The sequence below is a fragment of the Camelus bactrianus genome, chromosome 8 (assembly GCF_048773025.1).
Source record: "Camelus bactrianus isolate YW-2024 breed Bactrian camel chromosome 8, ASM4877302v1, whole genome shotgun sequence".
Classification (NCBI taxonomy): Eukaryota; Metazoa; Chordata; class Mammalia; order Artiodactyla; family Camelidae; genus Camelus; species Camelus bactrianus.
This window is the reverse complement of record NC_133546.1, coordinates 60,236,407-60,257,845: the sequence shown is the minus strand read 5'-3', so window position 1 is coordinate 60,257,845 and position 21,439 is coordinate 60,236,407. Positions and strand designations below refer to the sequence as shown.

Below are 21,439 nucleotides of genomic sequence, written 5' to 3'. Positions count from 1 at the left end.
TTTGTATGCTTTCTAAGAACTTCTTAATACATAAATTTTAAAAACTGAAATACAAAATGGGAGAGAGGGGTGAACCAGAGGGGTCTAGGTGAATATATTGTTAAGTTTTTTAAAAATATATGAAGATTTCCATTCCACACGGCAGGCTAGATATCCTGATAGTCCAAACTACAACAAACAAAATGATGGATAAAATATTAAAAACGTATTTTTATATGAAAACAAATATATGTATGTATATGTATGACTGGGACATTGTGCTGTACACCAGAGATTGACACACTGACTGTACTTCAATTTTAAAAGAAGAGTTTAAATTCAGCTCAAATGAAAAAAAAAATTTTTTTCTTCTTCCAGTTAAGATATAATTAGCACACAGCACTGTGTAAGTTTAAGGTGTACAGCATAATGATCTGACTTAAATACCTGAAATGATTTCCACAGTACTTTAGTGAACATCCATCATCTCATATAGATACAAAATTAAAATACGTGTTTCTTCCTTGTGATGAGAACTCAGGATTTATTCTCTTAACAACTTTCATATATAACATAAGGAGCATTAATTATATTAATCATGTTGCACATTAGATTCCTAGTACTTATTTATGTTACAAAAGTGGTCAAAAGGTACAAATTTCCAGTTATAAAACATATTTGTAAATGCATGAAGCTGAGCCAGCATAAAAGGAAGGAAGACACAGAGGTCAAGACTAAAATGAATGTAGAAACTCTGGGGAGTAATAAATAAAGAATAAAAATAAACGTATACAAAAAAGGAAGGAGTGGAGTATCCTGCCTGGGATAGGTGGAGGGGTGGGGGATGTTCTGAGAATCTGTAACCACAAGCTAGCTCAGACATGGGGACTGTTGCCCCAAAATGCATTATCTATGTTTTCCCTAAACCCTCAAGCAGAAAAAAAATTTAACTTTTCTTTTTTTTCCCTACTTCTGTCTCATTTTTTGTCTTTTTCATATTTTTTCAAGCAAAAATTGCATTGCAGGGAATACACATTATGAAATACAAACAGTGTTTTCAATGCCACTATCTACTGAAGAGTGGAGTTCCAGGCCCAATGCTGTCTAATTACTTCTGAACAAATAGTTTTAAATGCTTCTCTTTCACAGATTTTTATTATTCTCAAGAATTGAATATGTGTATCACTGACTAAGGGCCTAAACACTGGTTTCTGCATCTCACGGAAAAGAACAGAATATACTTTCACAGAGCCAGGTAACAATGTCATGTTACCCAGCATCTGGCCAACTGACAAACATTCAGGATGGTCCTGGGATTCAAATATGGCCACCAAAATTTCAGATATGCTGTGTTATCCAATCACAATCTATGATCACAATCATATTCTAGTGTTTGATGGGTACAGAGCTTCAGTTTGGAAAGATGAAAAAGACCTGGAGATAAATGACGTCAATGGCTGCACAGCAATGTGAATGTACTTACTGCCACTGAAATGCATGCTTAAGATGGTAAGTGCTCAATTTTATACTATGTATATTTTATTACAATTTTTTTCACTGTAATGCTCTTGATGTTTTCTTTTTTGTTTTGTTTTGTTCTTTCCTCTTATTATGACATTAAGCAAGTGGGGAGCTTGTAGATTGGGACTCTTAAAGCCTCACTATCTAGAGCTTAGCCAAATAGGCAGAAATTTCAGGGCAGATCTGAAATTGATCTCCAATTCGCTCATAGGTTCAAATGACTGAGCCATCTGAGGGGGAAATTTACCTAAGTAAAAATTCAATACGGATTAAAAGTACTGATTTCTTTAAATGAAATAATGATGAGTAAAGGTTCAAACAAGAAAAAAATTTAAAACATTGATACTTCTTGTAATTCATCACATAAGAAAAGGTAACCTGTTAAATTCATAGCACAAATCCTGCTGCTGAGGAATGATGCAATGAAAACCAAATAGCACAATCATCTTTTTAAAAAATTTCTAAAAGGTTAAACAATTTGTTCTTTTATAGTAGGTACATCATTTATGACAAGTAAATATAGCTTTTCCATTCTCAGACCGAACTTCTCTAATTCATACACTGGACCATCCCTGGATATAAAGTGTGCACAAACAGTATAAAGTACAGTGCTGGCAAGACTCTAGATAATATGATGCTACCTGCTGCAGAAGTGAAAGTAATTTCATTTTTTATTTTACTCTAACTTTCTAAGAATCAGAGAATTTAAGGGACTATGAAACTTCTTAGGTCAAAAGAAGAAATATTCCTTATTTTCACTTTTATTCCTTGTTGATTACTCCAGACAATATTTCTTTCTTGACTTACCATATTTATGATACCACGTATCATTTGTTAAAGACCTAAAAGGTGGTGTTGTGCTGAGTTCTTACCGTATATCATTCAAAACACACAACTCCTGATGAGATGTATAATTTTGCATTTTATATCATTATTCACTTCACCAGAAAAGTAAACTGAGGCCTGGAGAAATTAAGTAACTAGTTTCAAGTCAGACAGCTTAAAAATTTAAAATCACTCAGAACAGATTTCAATCAGACTTTAACTAAAATTGAGAAAATAACCAAAGAAAGTCTGTGACTCTCTGAAGCAAATGCCCCAAAGATTTCTGAAACTTTCCACATATATAGGTCCTCCAATCATCATTTAAAACTTACAAACTTTAAATGTACTTTAGCATGTACTATATGAATAAGATACATAGAAAGGGAGGTAAAATTCTTGTGATGGAGGGAAGGCTTTACGGGGATAAAGAGAAAAATCTAAAATTGTTAATTTATAATTCATTTATTTATTCTGATTAGAAATCAGATATGTAAAATAGCACATTAAATTTTAAATATTGCTTTTTTCTAGTTATAATTCCTGAAAGAAAATTTATCCAAACTTGTTATGAGCATCTTTACATATCAGTGTCTTTATCACTAGGGCCAATACTTAGTCACTTAACACATTTCCATCATATTCACTGCTGTCTTTGAGTTACAGCATACTTCAAATTATACATGAGACTGTCACTACAGATGTTATCACAAGCTACAAGTACTGACTGAATAATATTAGCAAAGCTTTTTCCCTCCTCACCCATTCCTTAGATCTATATTCATAATTGTAAAGTGCTTAATGCCTTTAAGTTTATCTTTAAAAGACTAGTTTACAGGAAAGTTCCACTCTTTTTTTTTAACATTTTTTAATGATTTATAATCATTTTACAATGTTGTGTGAAATTCCACTGTTCAGCACAATTTTTCAGTTATTCATGGACATATACACACTCATTGTCACATTTTTTTCTCTGTGAGTTATCATAACATTTTGTGTATATTTCCCTGTGCTATACAGTGTAGTCTATTCTACAATTTTGAAATCCGTCTATCCCTTCCCACCCTCCACCCCCCTGGTAACCACAAGTCTGTATTCTCTGTCTGTGAGTCTATTTCTGTCCTTTATTTACGCTTTGTTTTTGTTTGTTTGTTTTTGTTTTTGTTTTTTAGATTCCACATATGAGTGATCTCATATGGTATTTTTCTTTCTCTTTCTGGCTTACTTCACTTAGAATGACATTCTCCAGGAGCATCCATGTTGCTGCAAATGGCATTATGTTGTCGGTTTTTATGGCTGAGTAGTATTCCATTGTATAAATATACCACTGCTTCTTTATCCAGTCACCTGTTGATGGACATTTAGGCTGTTTCCATGTTTTGGCTATTGTAAATAGTGCTGCTATGAACATTGGGGTGCAGGTGTCATCCTGAAGTAGATTTCCTTCTGGATACAAGCCCAGGAGTGGGATTCCTGGGTCATATGGTAAGTCTATTCCTAGTCTTTTGAGGAATCTCCACACTGTTTTCCATAGTGGCTGCACCAAACTGCATTCCCACCAGCAGTGTAGGAGGGTTCCCCTTTCTCCACAGCCTCTCCAGCATTTGTCACTTGTGGATTTTTGAATGACGGCCATTCTGACTGGTGTGAGGTGATATCTCATTGTAGTTTTGATTTGCATTTCTCTGATAATTTGTGATATTGAGCATTTTTTCATGCGCTTTTTGATCATTCGTATGTCTTCCTTGGAGAATTGCTTGTTTAGGTCTTCTGCCCATTTTTGGATTGGGTTGTTTATTTTTTTCTTATTGAGTCGTATCAGCTGCTTATATATTCTGGAGATCAAGCCTTTGTCGGTTTCACTTGCAAAAATTTTCTCCCATTCCGTAGGTTTTCTTCTTGTTTTATTTCTGGTTTCCTTTGCTGTGTAGAAGCTTGTAAGTTTCATTAGGTCCCATTTGTTTATTCTTGCTTTTATTTCTTCTAGGAGAAAATTTTTTAAATGTATGTCAGATAATGTTTTGCCTATGTTTTCCTCCAGGAGGTTTATTGTATCTTGTCTTATGTTTAAGTCTTTAATCCATTTTGAGTTGATTTTTGTATATGGTGTAAGGGAGTGTTCTAGCTTCATTGTTTTACATGCTGCTGTCCAGTTTTCCCAACACCATTTGCTGAAGAGACTGTCTTTATTCCAATGTATATTCTTGCCTCCTTTGTCAAAGATGAGTTGACCAAAAGTTTGTGGGTTCATTTCTGAGCTCTCTATTCTGTTCCATTGGTCTATATGTCTGTTTTGGTACCAATACCATGCTGTCTTGATGACTGTAGCTCTATAGTATTGTCTGAAGTCTGGGAGAGTTATTCCTCCAGCCTCTTTCTTTCTCTTCAGTAATGCTTTGGCAATTCTAGGTCTTTGATGGTTCCATATGAATTTTATTATGATTTTTTCTAGTTCTGTGAAATATGTCCTGGGTAATTGGATAGGGATTGCATTAAATCTGTAGATTGCCTTGGGCAGTGCGACCATTTTAACAATATTGATTCTTCCAATCCAAGAGCATGGAATAGCTTTCCATTTTTTAAAGTCTTCTTTAATTTCCTTCATCAATGGTTTATAGTTTTCTGTGTATAATTCTTTCACATCCTTGGTTAGATTTATTCCCAGATATTTTATTACTTTGGGTGCTATTTTAAAGGGGATTGTTTCTTTACTTTCTTCTTCTGTTGATTTATCGTTAGTGTAAAGAAATGCAACTGATTTTTGAATGTTAATTTTGTAACCTGCTACCTTGCTGAATTCTTCAATCAGCTCTAGTAGCTTTTGTGTGGACCTTTTAGGGTTTTCTATATATAGTAACATGTCATCAGCATATAATGACACTTTTACCTCTTCTTTTCCAATTTGGATCCCTTTTATTTCTTTCTCTTGCCTGATTGTTGTGGCTAGGACTTCCAGGACTATGTTGAATAGGAGTGGTGATAGTGGGCATCCTTGTCTTGTCCCAGATTTTAGTGGGAAGCTTTTGAGTTTTTCACCGTTGAGTACTATGCTGGCTGTAGGTTTGTCATATATAGCTTTTATTATGTTGAGATATGTTCCCTCTATACCCACTTTGGTGAGAGTTTTTATCATAAATGGGTGTTGAATTTTATCAAATGCTTTTTCTGCATCGATTGAGATGATCATGTGGTTTTTGTCCTTTCTCTTGTTGATGTGATGTATTACACTGATTGATTTGCGTATGTTGAACCAGCCTTGTGTCCCTGGGATGAACCCCACTTGGTCATGATGTATAATCTTTTTTATATGGAAAGTTCCACTCTTGCAATGTAAAATATGGCAAGAGAATGCCTCTTCTAACCTGATAATACATTTTTAAAAAGCAGATAATCTATAAAAACATAGCTTTTCTTAAGGCCATTAGAGGGCTGAGGTCTACAGTAAACCAGGTAAACTGAACCCCAAGCCCCTCCAAAGGAAGATGAGACACATGAACTGATTGCCTTTGGGAAAGCATAAGAGGGAAAAATGGCAGCCCTAAAAGTGAGTACAAAGAAAAACTGAAAGTTTGACCAATTCTTAAAAACCAAGTGTGGGCGAGTTTAGAATCCCTGGAAGCCCCAAACACAAGAGAAATCCAAACATGTTTACTAGCTCTATTCCCCAGGCTTCTCGGATTCACAGGAAAGACTGAGGGCAAGACAGGAAAGATGAGAAAGCCTCATCTTAGTTGCAAACAGACATAAAACCCTTTACAGACCCTTCTGATATGAAGCAAAGGCCATCTGAGGATAAAGTCGGCTGTAGCTATACAAGGGGCCAGAAACAGCCTTGGTCCATGGATATTAGGTCGATAAAAAACAGAAAAATTTGCTCCTGCCAAAACTTCCTACCCATGCAAGGCAAAATTCAGCTGCCAAGAGGGAAAGGTCAGCCCACTGAGGGGAAACCCATCCCTGAGACTGAGGTGCTCAGGCTCTGCTTAATACCAGGACTTGAGGAGGAAAACTAAGAAAACTCCACCGTCCCCACAAGTCAGGCATTGAGTGCCAAGAAACTGTCAATTACATATGAGGGAGAACACAACAGCATGAAAACAGACCACCACGTGGTACAGGTGAGCAGCGCCCAAGTGAAGCAGGAACACTGGGAAAACCCATTTCACACTACAGGCCTCTCAATAAGCTCAACCAACAGAAGTCATTTGCTTAAGGATTACTGAAGGCTTTGGGGCCCTGAAGATAACTATATAGCAATACAAACCCATCTCAAATACAGAACAAAACTGTTTCAACCACTAACCTCCCCCACCCCAAAATGAGGCTTAATAAACTGAAAGGAGAGGTATGCCTAGTACTAAGCACAACGGTATTTACCTCAGTCTCTACTGTTCAACCAGGAAAAAATGACCAGCATCCAATAAAAAATTATCATACACACGTAAAACCAAAAAAAAGACCTGCATTCAACAGTTAAGGCGGTCAATAGAACAAGACACAAGGATGGCCCACATTTTGTAATTATCAAAGTCTTTAAAATAAACTTAATATTTTAAAGGAAAAGGTGGAAAACATGCATGAGCAAATGTGGAATTTCAGCAAAGAGATGAAAACTATAAAAATGACACAATGGAAATGCAAGAAATACAAAACACAGTATCAAAGAAAAAGAATGCCAATCAGTGGGAAGGATAATAATGGGCTTATCAGGAGACTGGATATAACAAAGGAAAGCATCACTGAACTTGAAGAACAAAAAACTGTAGCACTTTTTCCAAATGAAATACAAAAAGGAAAAAGTAGGGAGGTCAGGGGTGGGGGCAACGTGGAACAGAACTATGATACAAGGAGCAGGGGTAAAAAGACGTCTTGAAAATACTTACAGAACACACGTAGACACAAAATCAGTAAGAATATGGAAGACTATAACAACATCGAAACAACCTGAACTTGTTGACACTTTACAGAACACTCCACTCAACAACAGAGAAAACACTTCTTTTCCAAGTGCATACAACACATTTATAGGTGAGAGTCATAGAATGCTCTCTGACAATAATGAATTAAATTAATTATCAGTAAGAGAAAGATATCTGCTAAATCCTCCAGTGTTTAGAAACTTAATAACACTTTCATATAAACCATGAATCAAAAGAAGTCATAAGGAAAATGTTAAAGTATTTCAAACAATGAAAATGAAAATACAGTAGATAAATATGAGGGATGCAACTAACGTCTGTTACAGGAAAATTTATTGCACTAAATTACTAATTAGAAAAGAAGGTTACAAATCAATGAAACAACTTCCACCTTAAGAAACTAAGGGGAATTCAGGAATCGCAGATATAAGATACAAGATACAAAATACACTTGAGCTGAGACTGTGCTCGCAATGAAGAGCACTCCCTCTAAGACTAAAACCCAGACGTAGCTGAAGAAAGCACATCTATGGCTCACAGATGGTGAAGAAGTTGATAAAATGTCTTGATGAGGCATCTCATCAGTTTTTAAAGATGGAAGTTATGGTTAGAAAGCAGTATGTCTGAATTTAAAATATTAAAGGAGGAATAATAGCCAAGGATAAGTTGTCAACGTGAAAACGACTAAGTCAAAAGAAAGTCATTGAAATGAAATTTTCAAAGAAATAGAAACCCAGGGTTATAAACAGATCAAACCAAACATAGAAAAGTTCTGTTCAGCAAAGATGTGCTATGAGCAGCCTTTGAGATAAGAGTTTCAGTTAGGCACGGTTTCTAGGGTAGAAGGAATCCTTATCAAGAAGCCAAAAAGAGGCTCAATACATTTAGTTAAAATAGTATGGCTTGAAAAGTTAATTTTATTTTAATAACTTAAATATCAGATCATTTTAAAACTCACTTTGGCATGCTTTTGTCTCTGATATTATATTCCAAAATAGAATATCCTATACTTTTAAGCTAGTCTGCTTTCTTTCCCTTTCTATATTTTAAATAAAACTTATTTATGAGTTGCATTTATATTCTTAGGTAAGAATGCTAAGTTTTTCTTAGATAATTTGTTGGATGATAAAATCTCAATAAAAATAAAATTTCATTTGGTGTTCACTAGGTAGATATTTCCTGACTGCCTACCAATGCTAGAAACCCACCTAGCACTAGGGATAGGGACCCAGTGATAATATAAACCTAGGCTGATATCCCTAAATAATACCTTAATTTTAATTTAGCAGTAAAAATATCAAATGCAATGATGTAATTAGCCGTTTCTCCTTATCAGTCTTTCTTCAGAAACACAGAAACACTTAAATTACCTAAGACATTTTTAAAATACCTCTAACAAAACTTTTTAAAAGATATCTCACTTTTTAAATACTTAACTACAAAACCTTGGAGAAGCTTCAAAGTGGAGCATGTGGTGAATTACCCTAAAGATCCTAGGATGTCTATGGCCATACTACCCTGAATATGCCCAATCTCATCTGAAGATCCTAGGATACATTGTTTCAGAACTACAATTTTCTTGATTATTTTCCACCACATAAAATTAGAATATAATTAGAATAAAAGGTAAACTAGTAGACATAATATATCAAATAGTTATTAATAAAGCATGATAGTATTTCATAAAGTTTTACTTACAAAAGTTTACATTTGCTTACCTATAAACATAATCTCATCACTTGAATATCCTACAGAAGGCATGTGACTTTCCACTGATCAAAGACTGGTGGAACTGACAAAGGTTATACCAGGTGATTTGACTCTGAACTGATATTTTATATGTCTATAAACCAGGAAGTAATTGGAAATCAAATCATTATAAATGCATAAGCAGAGAGAGATAACACAAAAGGGCTTGAAATTGGAAACATGAGAAGTTGTAAAGTTACAAAGCATAGAAAGGAATCTTTTAGAAATAGCAAAATGATAGCTTAAGACTACAATGAAGAAGGAAATGAATCTGCAATGTAACTGGGTATAGAAATGGGCAAAATCAATTCATCATAGTATAGAAAAATAATATTCTTTTCTTAAACAAGAAAAGAATTAACTATCTCCACCTTTCTATACTGGACTCTTCTACTCATACCAGATGTTTTCTGAGCAGATATTCCCTACATAGCCCCAAATGACTGTCTGAAAATACTCAACATAGTAGCTTGTATCTGCTGATGTTTTTTTTTTAACATGCTTTCATAATTCTCCTAAAGTTCAAGGTTTAGTTTTACCAATCCCCCCAAAATGGAAACTTCCACTTACCTAGATATTACTATTTGTTTTTTCATTCCCAAAGTCTACCTCCTAGTTTAGATTAAGATTATTCAATGCTTCTGTACCCTCTACATATTCCTTTAATAAGCAAAAAATCATTCTACAAAACTCTCTTTCTTGCTTACAAACCAGTATCATTACCTTCTTTTAAAAACAATGGTTTGATTCTCTTTTTTAACCAATGATACCTACACAACAATATCGCTGAAGTTAGCTAATAAAAATGCAAATGCTTCTAGAACACTAACATTGGCTCTTGCATTAACCCATATTACTGCAATTAAAATTAAGCACAATAATTCTAGTGAATCCTATTTGACAAGTTAGAAAATCTAAAAACAAAATTTCTCTAGGAAATATACTTTCCTTATTTTTTGGTGGTTGGTAGTCTTATTTCTACCAAAATTCCCTCATATTCTACATAAGTGAAGTCACCTCACCCTCATGGAACAATCAAAGCTCTTTTTGCCAGATTTCTAATTTTTCTTTTTAATCTCATAATTGAGACATCAATCATTCACTCAACAAACACTTCTTTAGTGCCAATAATTGACAGCCACTCTATTAAGTGCTTGAGATTTAAAAGATATCAATCAGCACAATAATAAATAAATAAAATACAAAAAATAAAATGTTAAAAAATTTTTTAAAAATTGGGAGAGGGCATATATAGCTCAAGTGGTAGAGTGCATGATTAGTATGCATGAGGTCCTGGGTTCAATCCCCTGTACCTCCTCTAAAAATAAATAAACCTAATTACCTCTCCCCCTAGCCAAAACAAAATAATTAAATAATAAATAAATAAAATACAAAAAATACAATGTTAAAAAAAATTAAAAGAGATCAATCAATCTTTATCCTGGAAGGGCTAGTGTCAGGAGGTCCCAAACTCAAATGGGTATAGGTACCAGGCCATGAACTTGAACTGGACAGAGTATAAGATAACAGGGACTTGTGATAACTATGACAAAGTGGAGAGCACATCTTCATCAACAAGCAAATTCAATACTGTTTAAGTTTTATATGAGCTTAATCTTTCTGGGACCTACCAGTTAATGACTTCTGGTTAATATGGACCTAAGTACACATAAAATAAGTCATTTTACAGTTAAGTGCTTTTAATAGAGATGTTTAAAGACTTCTGACAGAACAAAAAAGTAATTATTATCTCATCTATCATTCACAGTTTTATTCAAATGTTTACTGAGTACTAATTATCCATGAAAAAGAAAAAAAAAGTTGAGAACAGGAAGCAAGAAGGAGGAGGTAATACATATGACACTGCATGCCAGGCACTGCTTTAAACATTTTTATACAGCTGGCCCTCCATATCCACAAATGTGGAACCCACAGATACAGAGGGCCAATGGTACGACATCATTTTATATAAGGGACTTAAGCATCCGGATTTTGGCATTCATTGGGGTCCTGGAACCAATCCCCTGCAGATACTGAGAGATAACTGTATTAATTCATTATATCCTCATAACAATCTTATGAAGTAGGGACCATTATCCCATTTTAATGGCAAAGCTTAGAACATGCCCATGGACACAAAGCAAGGAACTAAAGTCTAAAAGCATTCTGGCTCCAGAGTCCACGTTCTTGATAGCTTTTCTAAACTAAATTGTCACATTCTCAGAAATCTCCCCATCTCTAGTCTAGGTTATACACTCCATCAACAAACCCTGACAGCATCCAGTGCTACCCTCCATCACAGGATTTCCTCTTTAATTGTCTGACTACCAGATTGAGCTGTGGGATTTTTGAGGTCAGGAATTATATCTTATTATCGCTGTATCCTCAGCATCTATTACAGTAATTTGGTGTACAGTAAGCTCTCACTTCAATAAACATGTGCTATATAAATATAAAAGGAATAGCACAGTGACAGGACTGATTGAAAAAAAAAAAGCCAGTAAGAATAGGTCAGGTAGCAGGGAGGGTATAGCTCAAGTGGCAGAGCACTCGCTTAGCATACACAAGGTCCTGGGTTCAATCCCCAGTACTTCCTCTAAAAATATATAAATAAATAAGTTAGCTTAATTATCCCCCCAAAAAATTTGTTTTTTTTTTTTCATTTTTAAGTTTTACTAGGTAGAACTGTTACAATTTGACTGCACATATACAATATATTGCATGTAAATACTTAAACACAATATACTGCACATATTTTCTAATTTACATATATATACTGTTCATTGTTTCTAAGAATGTTTAGAGCTTTAGCTTTTTAAACTTACATAGTTATCAAAAGGAATAAAGCCAACCACAAAACAAGAATTAATTCAAAAAGATACATACACTCACTTTTCATTTAAAAAAAAAAAAGATTTGGTCAGGTAGAAAATATATGGAATGTATTATTCCAAGTTGTATAAAAACATAAAGAATCTTAAGAGAAGTTTAAAAGCTGTTGATTTAATGCATACACAGATTATTAAAGGGGTAAGTTTTTTTTTTAAAGCTAAAATCATCATTCATAGTTAATAACTTTCTCACAAACCATCCCTTGTAACTTTCATTATCTCCGGTGGGGACAACAGTAACAGGCTCCTGACTGGTCTTGATTGTAGGTTAACTTCTTCCCTCCAAACTACTTCTACTCACTACTGCTAAAACTAACTTTCTAAAACAATTTGTTGTATCACAGTCACGTGTAACAATCTTTGAAAGTTCCTCACTGCCTACAGTCCAAGTTTCCTTAGCCTGGTTTTTGAAGTGTTTTTTGTGTTTTTTTTCTCAGAGCAACCTCTCCTAAATGCTTCCCAGAATGTTTATCCAGATTGCTGCTGGTAAGAAGTATAAATGAATATTTCCTTCATGGGTAGAAAAGCATGACCTACTAATTTTGGAAGAATATTAAGCACTTTTGGAAGGAATACAAGACTAAAATGGAAACTTAGCCATAAAATTTTTATTGTGTAAGTGACACAATAAAAATAAAAATAAACTACATAGGTGGCTGGTCTGAATGTCAGAATAAAAGGGACAAAAATTAGAGAGATAAAGAAACCAAACAAGAAATTAAATATTTGTAATTTGAGCATAAAGAGAAATCATATTTATTTGTAAAATATAATTTGAGACTTCGAACAAAGAGCAATATGGTAAATTGCAAAACAATTTATCTCATTCAAAAATGCATTGTCTGTTTGCATAGGTATGTACTGAAGAATTAACTTTACCCAAAGAGAGATCTGACCTTTGCCCCCCGCTACTGGGAGATGGTCTCTAGACCCTTGGAATGTCCTGCCTGATGAAAGTATCTTTGCTTGCCTGAAGGGTTTGCCACCGGAAAGTCTAACAGTATGATTTTTGATGAGGGTTTGGAACATGCCGTGTCAGTTCTGACCTCCAGAGGAACTGGAGACTAAATGAATCAGCCCGAACCCCTGGGAGGGACTGAAGGCTCACTAAAGGTCAGCCATGCCGGTGGTGTGTGATTGAACCACAACATAAACTCTGGACACCAAAGGCTCAGATGAGCTTTCCTGGTTGGCAACACTCTGAGCACTGTCACAGGTCTTAGCCAGGAGCAGGTAACACCACCCATGACTCCCCAGAGAAGACAAAGAGAAGCTCTGCAATTGGGCCACTCCCAGATTTTGCAGTACTCGGCTTAGGCTCTTCCTTTTGCTGGATTTAATTTGTATCCTTTTGTTACAGTAAAACTGTAATCATAACCATAGTGCTTTTTTGAGTTCTGTGAGTCCTTCTAGTAATCTATCAAACCTGAGAGAGACCCTGGGGACCCTAGAATTTGTAACCAGCAGCTCTTAATTCAGGGGGGAGGGGGGGCTCAGGGGGAGGTAATTAGGTTTGTTTATTTATTTTTAGAGGCGGTACTGGCGATTGAACCCGGACCTCATGCGTGCTAAGCATGCACTCTATCACTTGAGCTATACCCTCTCCCCCATGTAATCAGCAGATCTGAAGTGTAGGTGGCCTTGGGGACCCCCAAACTTACAGCCAGTGTCTAAGTCAGGGCAGTCTTGTGGGGACTATGTAGCTGGCCTGAAATCATTACAATAAATTTTGGTCACTGTATTTCTGTAGTTGATGCAATTTAAACTGTCCTCAAAGTCATACCCCCTCAGCAGGAAAGCAAATGACTTCCCCTGTTGGGCATTATTGCCAAGAGGCTCTTCAAGAAGTGGCAGACTGCAGAATGATGTCATAGTTGCCCTGTCAGGTAATGGGTAAAGTGACCCAGTTAGCCACCACAGAGGAGACCTTTAATAGACACTGAATATCTCTGGATGAGGACAACCCATACTGCGATACCAAATGGCATTTATCTGTAAACTAAATCTGCTTCATAGCCCAGTAAAGTACCAGAAAAATGGAATAAGATGTTAAGAAGTAAACTTCGTTTCCACAATATAAAAAGCATAAACATTCCCTTTATTCTTTATATCAATGTTAAGCTAGCAGAGAAAGTTCCAAAGCATATACCTAAGATTTATATCTAGACAACTGTATAAAACACTTCATAAACAAAACAGCAAAATGTACCTCTGTTACAGTCAAATGACTGCACTTACTATTACTCATTTATCAACAATTCAATGCAGCAAAGAAACCACATGGTTCACTAGAATTTTATATGACACCTTTAAATACTTGCGTTCACTAATTATATTGTCATTAGCCTCCTATGTCCAACTTGAAGCTCTTATTAGTTCTCTTCTATGCATCTACCTACATACTCTCTCCTAGAAAGGTCCCATCTTACTACAGCTTAGTGAGCCATACTCTTCCTCTCATAAGGAGCACACATGTGTATACAGTGTATGTGGACATCAATGTGTACTCACAGTTCCTAGCCTAAGCTAAGGAATTGTAAGGACATACAAAAAAAAAAAAAAAAAAAAAAGGCAAAGGATAAAACTAGGGAAAGAAATGAAAATCCTTGTGAATGAGAAAAGGGAATGGATTGAACTGGTAGAAGAAACCCACAGCTTATGATGGGGTATTTGACACAAAATAATAGGTTTCAGAGGTAAGACTAAGCAAAGTAAATTGTAGGTACTGGAAAGCAATGCACTTAAACCAACAATATCATCATTCTGGACATATTACTTTTGTTCTAAAATATATAAAACTATGAGTCATTCAAGACTCTACTTGAAAATACCATTCAAAAAAATTGGGGGGAGTCTACTAGAATTAGTGATCAAATCTACTCTAATTATATCTTGATAAAACACTGAATTACAATACACCAACTTTAGAAAAGGTGACCCAGATAAGATGAGTATTTAAAATTTCATTTTTTTTTCCTGGATGAAATCAGTCTAAATGATGGGGGAAAGGGAGAAGCCCACAGGACAGGTTGGGGGAGACTCTGTTGTCTCCCCCAAGAATACAGAGGTCACACAGTCTACAGCATGAACAACTCTGGTCTAATATGCCTAAAAGGAATCCTAAACATATATAAGGCTTTCACTGAAATTCCTGTCTTCTCTGACACCAAAAATAATGTACAGGTATTCTGAACCTCCTCATGCCACACATTTGGATTTAGTACAGTTATCTCACCTCATACATATCAACCGGACAAAAAGCTACATTCTTGGCTCTTTTACAGTTTGGTTTTTCTGGTCATTTCATCAAAAGTAATGGGTAGCCATATTTTTTTTTCTTCTAGTTGTTTAAAACACACACATTCTCTCTCTCTCTCTCTCTTCCCCCTCTCCCTCTTCAACATAAACAATACCTAACTCATCCTATCACTACACCTCCTTCACCACCCAAGTCTATCTCCCCAACCTGTGCCCCCACTGCCTTCAGATTTAAAACATTCTATCTGTTCAGAGGTAAGATGATTCAACAATTTAATTTCCTCTATTCAAATGTAACCTCTGTGAGGTTAAGGATCATGTCTAATTGTCCCTGTATTTTAAGCACCTAAAAACACAGTCAAATATACTATCATAAAAAAAAAGTCAACAGATTAAGAACATAAGCTCAAGGTGTCAGGTTAACCAGAAGCATAACTTAACTTTATTTCATCCATATGGAACCAAAACTAGTCATCCTAAAGATTAATGCACATTTACTGACAAAATAAGGCTGTGAAATTAGCAACCAATTAATTGTGTATGATAACACAGTTTAAAAATGTTTGCTGCAAAAAACTTAATCAACAGGAAAAAATAATTTGGGTAAATAAATACTGAGAATAACTTTAATAAAATTAAGTTAGCCTCTGCTCAAATCAGTAACAAATATAATTTTGCAAAGTTTAATTGTTCTTTCTAAAGAGAATCCTGTTTAGATCTCCAAAACCATTTATGTGACTAGACATTTTCTTTTCCTTTTCAGGTTCATAGTAAATAGAAGAATAGTAGACTTCTGTTAATTTGTAAATGAGTAAAATTATATCCACAATAATGCATTCAATAAAGATAATTATCCTATTCCTTTAAAGTCATCAACCTATTTTCTTTTGGTTTATAATTCAACAGACCTGGCAAATTTTAATTCATGGCAAGATTTTAATTCAGAAATATACAGCTGTTATTATAACACCTATGAACTAGAGCAAATTATTTAATATTTAGAGTACTGTTCTTCTCCACTTTAAGTATCCTCCAAAAGTATATTTTTTACAAACATTCAGATGATAAAGGAGGTAACAGAAATCATCTTTTTTTCCTACAATGACTTCTTAGCATTTCAAATGAACTACAGAGAAGAGAAGGGCATTAAGAAAAAAGTTTCAAGTAGGAAGAGTCTATTACACTAAGACACCATAACAGAGAAGGCAAAATAGGGCTCATGGATTAAAAAGCTCCAAGAAGAAAGAATAAAAGGAGCAAATCCTAAAGGGAGTGCTTAATGACCTCATGCAACTAATAAACACACGCCCAACCCCCATCCAGATGGTAGAATCTCATAGCAATTTAAAATTATTTCCAAGAATTTACCTTTTACTTTCATACAAAGAGTCCCAATCCTCTGGTCATATCCACCAGCTACTCTAACCCTAATTTTTCAATGACATCTATCAAACTCACAACACAGACTTTAACGTGTGAGTCATGGTCTTCTCCACATGTGCCACCATCCTGAGGGTCTACTTACATGCAGATTTTTTTTCAATAAATACATACTACAGTACTACACAACCCATAATTGGTTGAATCCAAGGATGGAGAACCGCGAATACAGAGGGCTAGCCAATTGTGATGTTATACTGGAATTTGACTCTGTGGAGAGTGGGAACCATTAATCCTTGTGTAATTCAAGGGTCAACTATATTCTATACTGATCTTCTTTCATAATAGTACACTACTGCTTCCCAGAAAACACTGACTATACAATACTGTTCTTTCTGATTATGACCACTGCTCTTAAATGTTTCCTTTGCACATCACACTTATGATTGCCATATTCCATGTGTTCATAGAAACTTCATTTAAATATCCCTCTATCTTCCACCCCACTGTGAACCCAGCACACATGTTTAACAAAGTGAGCAAGACTGATGGCATAATGGCACACACTGGTGGAAAACAAGAGAAAAACAATAGATGCTCTGATCTCAGCCTAATCTATTCAAATACTTAGTTTATTTGAACCAATTTTATGAGCTAGCACGGAGAAAATAGAGTCCTTCTCTCTATCAGGAAAGATATACTTGCCTATTTCACAGCCCACATTTTTTTCACATCTCTGAAAACAGGATATATCTTACAATTGATGACATATCCAATTTAATTGGTAGAGGTCGCTCTAATTCAGCAGTACGTAAAATAAGGGCATAATCTTATAACTAATAGCATCTTATTTGGTAAAATGAGGTACAAAAAACACAGTTCTGTGTGAACAATAGGGTTCTCTGATAACCTGAAACTTCATTACTTAAAGCTGCAGAACGAAATACAATCCCCAACTTATAATGATTCTACTTATACTTTGACTTCGCAGTGGTGCAAAGTGATACACGTTTAGTAGAAACAGTACTTCAGATTCTGAATTTTGATCTTCTTCCCTTTTCCCAAGACATCAAAATGTGGTATGTACTCTCCTGTGATGCTGGCAGTGGCAACTAGCTACAGCTCCCAGTCAGCCATGTAATCATGAAGGTACACAACTTAGATACTTACAACCATCATGTACCCATACAACCATTCTGTCTTTTCACCTTTTAAACAGTTTTTAATAAATTACATGAACTATTCAACATTCTATTACAAAATAGGCTTTGTGTTACATGATTTTGTCCAAATGCAAGCTAATCTGTAATTCTAAGCACGTTTAAGGTAGGCTAGGCTAAGCTATGATGTTTGGTAGGTTAGGTGTATTAAACGTATTTTTTCCTCCTGATATTTTCAATGTACAGTGGGTTTACCACACTGTAACCCCACCACAAGTCAAGGAAGATTTCTAGGCACTAGAATCACACCTGTGCTTTACAATTTGTTCTCATGCATCTGTCCTCAGTATCTCAAGCCTTAGCAAGAATGCTGTCACTGATGAGTTTAAGGCTTCTCTAAATCGACTTAGTATTTGTAAAATCACACCCAATTAACTAGATAACAGGATTATGCCACATATTAGGAGTAGTTAATCTGTGACTCTACAATCAAATCAGGTTCTCCAATGATTTGCGTGCATCCTGTGAAATCATCACCCACAGACTAAATATTGTATGACTAAACATTATACAATACATATTCAAATATATTTACTGCTGCAATAAGAAGTAAAGCACCTAAAATGAGAAATCCTAGATCCATTTTCCTAGCAACTTTATAAATTATTTTAAAATTTTATTGCAATCCTTCAACAATGACATGTTTTTATATTTTACTTTTGGTAAGACTGGCTCTATTTGGGGTATAAAAATGACAAGATGGGTGTTCAATAATTAAGAAATACAATCCAACTAAAAAATGTTATGTCCCTGGTGAGGAGGGATATAGTTCTGTGGTAAAGTGCATGCTTAGCATGCACGAGGTCCTGGGTTCAATCCCCAGACATCCATTTACAAAAAAAAAAAAAAAAAAGATATGTCCCTGGTTTTCCTAATCCACTCCAAAAGATTACATTTTCACAACCATGTTTCCACTCCAATTTACAGTCATCTTTTTAGTACTTGGGGGAGAACTGAAATATATATTGCAGGGTTTAAGGAAAGTCTGAAACTGTTAATTATCTACTCTTTCAGCAAAGTGATGAGGGTAGTGAACTTTTTTTCTTTAGTTAAAACAAAACAAGATGTACTTTTAAAAGTTACTTTTAAACTCACATGCTAGGATGAAGTATCCTCTATCAGTTCCACAATGACAGAAGGTTCACTTAATTTTCTATGCAACAGGAAAGAGCAAAAGCTATTATTTAACTTCTGTCTTTTGCTTTAAAATCCTAATAAAACTACTAGCTCAGATACTAATACCAAAGTATTGGCTCACACTGTTGAGAGCCACACACTTTAAAAAAAGAAAAAGCGTTCAACTGATTTGAAGACATTTGTGCAATAAGTCAATCCTGTGCCTTTGTTAACCTACAGTAAAGTCACAACCACAGTTGGTTAGAACAATTAATCTACTAGATTCTTTAGGGAAAAAAATGCCTCCTAATCACTTTAGTGGCCAATAATCTTTTTTTTTCTTCTGAATCTACTAATACATATTTTCTTAATGCTAATAATAAAAACAAATTATTTAAGCTGTGATATTGAACATTCAGAAATTTCCTCACGTTACAACTGAGTCCATAGAAATATTTAAAATATATTTGGTACCAGATATAATGATTCTTCATGTTTCAGTGAACAAGATTTACTGCACCAGAAGTCTCCTCAGACAATAAATCTTGAGGCTCACTATAAAGCAATTAAGAATTCGCTTTACTATGCATTACTGTGATTTTCTTAAATTCTCCTCTGAAATGGTAAATGAATGAGACTAAAAAGATCCATCGGCCATATTCAATTTCAGTGATGAATGACATTAATAGACTAGATAATACAAAACTGAACGCCAGAAATATGAGAATACATAGTTATCCTCATTTTCTCTTGTGTCTGCCTTTAAACCAAAATAGTTTCACCATTGTATCTGTAATTACATAAAAAATTAGGCATAATCATTGAAAACCTCTATGTGTGAAGAACAGATCTTCAAATCCAGAGATTCTTCTCTTCAACCACAGTTGCAAAAACAAACTCTCAAAGGTACTTTTTCCTCTTACTAAGATGCAAACAATACGACACTGATAAAGTCATATAACACTTGTACATACAAATAACAAACCTTATGGCTAGATATTCTTTATGAACTACTGGCCTTAGACAAACACTTAAGAACTATAAATTTATATTTAAGGATAAAACAAGAAAAGAAAGAAAAGTAAGGCAATACCTAGAAAATAAATCTGAATGCCAAATGAAATACATAAATACACATAAAAACCTAAATTTCCTATCTAGCAAACTATGCAAGAAAAATATGAATATTTATAAAATTCTTATTAAAGTAGACGAGTACATGCCCTTGAAAAATTAAATGTAGTAAAAAAAAAAAGAGGCTTTTTTAATTTTCTATTTAATCTACTCAACAATTAGAAAGGAGATCTTCACATTTATTACTCATTCATCCTACAGAGCAAATATTTTACTTTCAACATAGCAACAAACAAATCATTGTAAAAATATTTTCCACAGAATTTTAATAAAGCAGTCAAACTGGATGGACATGAGAAAGGAAAAGGACTCCAAGCAGAGAAAAACAAGTTTATTGTTAGAAACTTTTAAGACATTATTAGGCCTTTCTTCTTTTCTTTTCTTTTTTTTTAATTTGAGTGTGTGAGATGAAAAAGAAGGGTGGAGTCTTGCATATTTTTTTTAATCAAGCACAATTTCCTAAAATCACTCAAGATCAATTTCTTGCATGTTCTTTGACTAAATCCTAACTTTGTTCAACCCTGCAGGGAACATAATTAACTACCCCCAAGGGAAAAACATGGAGTTGAGAGAAGCAAATGAACAGGAAACGAAGAAAGACAACTTAGTAGAAATAACTTAGCAGAAACAGATCTTTGCAAATGGGAAATAATTCAAGTTTAGGCTTAATCATATTAAAGTAAAATTGAGGAATTTACCAAAGAAGAAGACTATGCACACGTGGTGGCAGTAAGTATGAGAAGTCTCTGTACCTTCCTTTCAATTTTGTTGTGAACCTAAAACTGCTCTAAAAAAAAAAAGGCTTTTCAAAAAAATAAATTAATAATAGCAATAACATATTAACACTAAGTAGGGCTTACCCCAGGAACAAAAGAAAGCCTTGGTATTAGGATATATTTTCATTTAATTCATAAAATAAAGATTTAAGCAAGAAAAAAAAGTATTATATCTACAGTAGATAAAAAGCTATTTGACAACACTGAAAACCTATTCTTGATTAAAAGTAAAATGACTCAGTAAAACAGAACCAAACCTACATTTGTTGAACCTGATAAAGTAGATATCAGACTCAAAGACAACATACAATAAAGAAACACTAGAAGCATTCTCACTCAAATCAGGAACAAGTCAAGGATCCCAATAACTATTACTACAATTTAAAATTGTACTTACGTGTAACTGAATTAGACAAGACAAAAATTAACATATGAAAAAAACTAAAGAATAAAACTGTCAATTTACACTTACTATGACTGAACACCCAGAAAATCAAAGAGAATCAACTGAAAAATTATTACAAACAATGACAAAATGCAGTAAGAGAGTTCAATGAAAATGCAAAGGCCTACAATAGCCAAACAACTTCAAAGAAGAAGTACAAAGCTGGAAGATTAATTCTATCTGATTTCAAGATTTATTATAAATAAAAGTAATCAAGACAATATAGTAC

The 21,439-nt window shown here is 34.5% G+C and overlaps 1 protein-coding gene across 5 annotated transcripts in view; it reads right to left on the bottom strand.

The window, feature by feature from the left end:
- RNGTT (RNA guanylyltransferase and 5'-phosphatase) overlaps positions 1-21,439 on the bottom strand; it is a 264,604-nt gene that overhangs the window by 94,742 nt on the left and 148,423 nt on the right. The window lies entirely within an intron of this gene.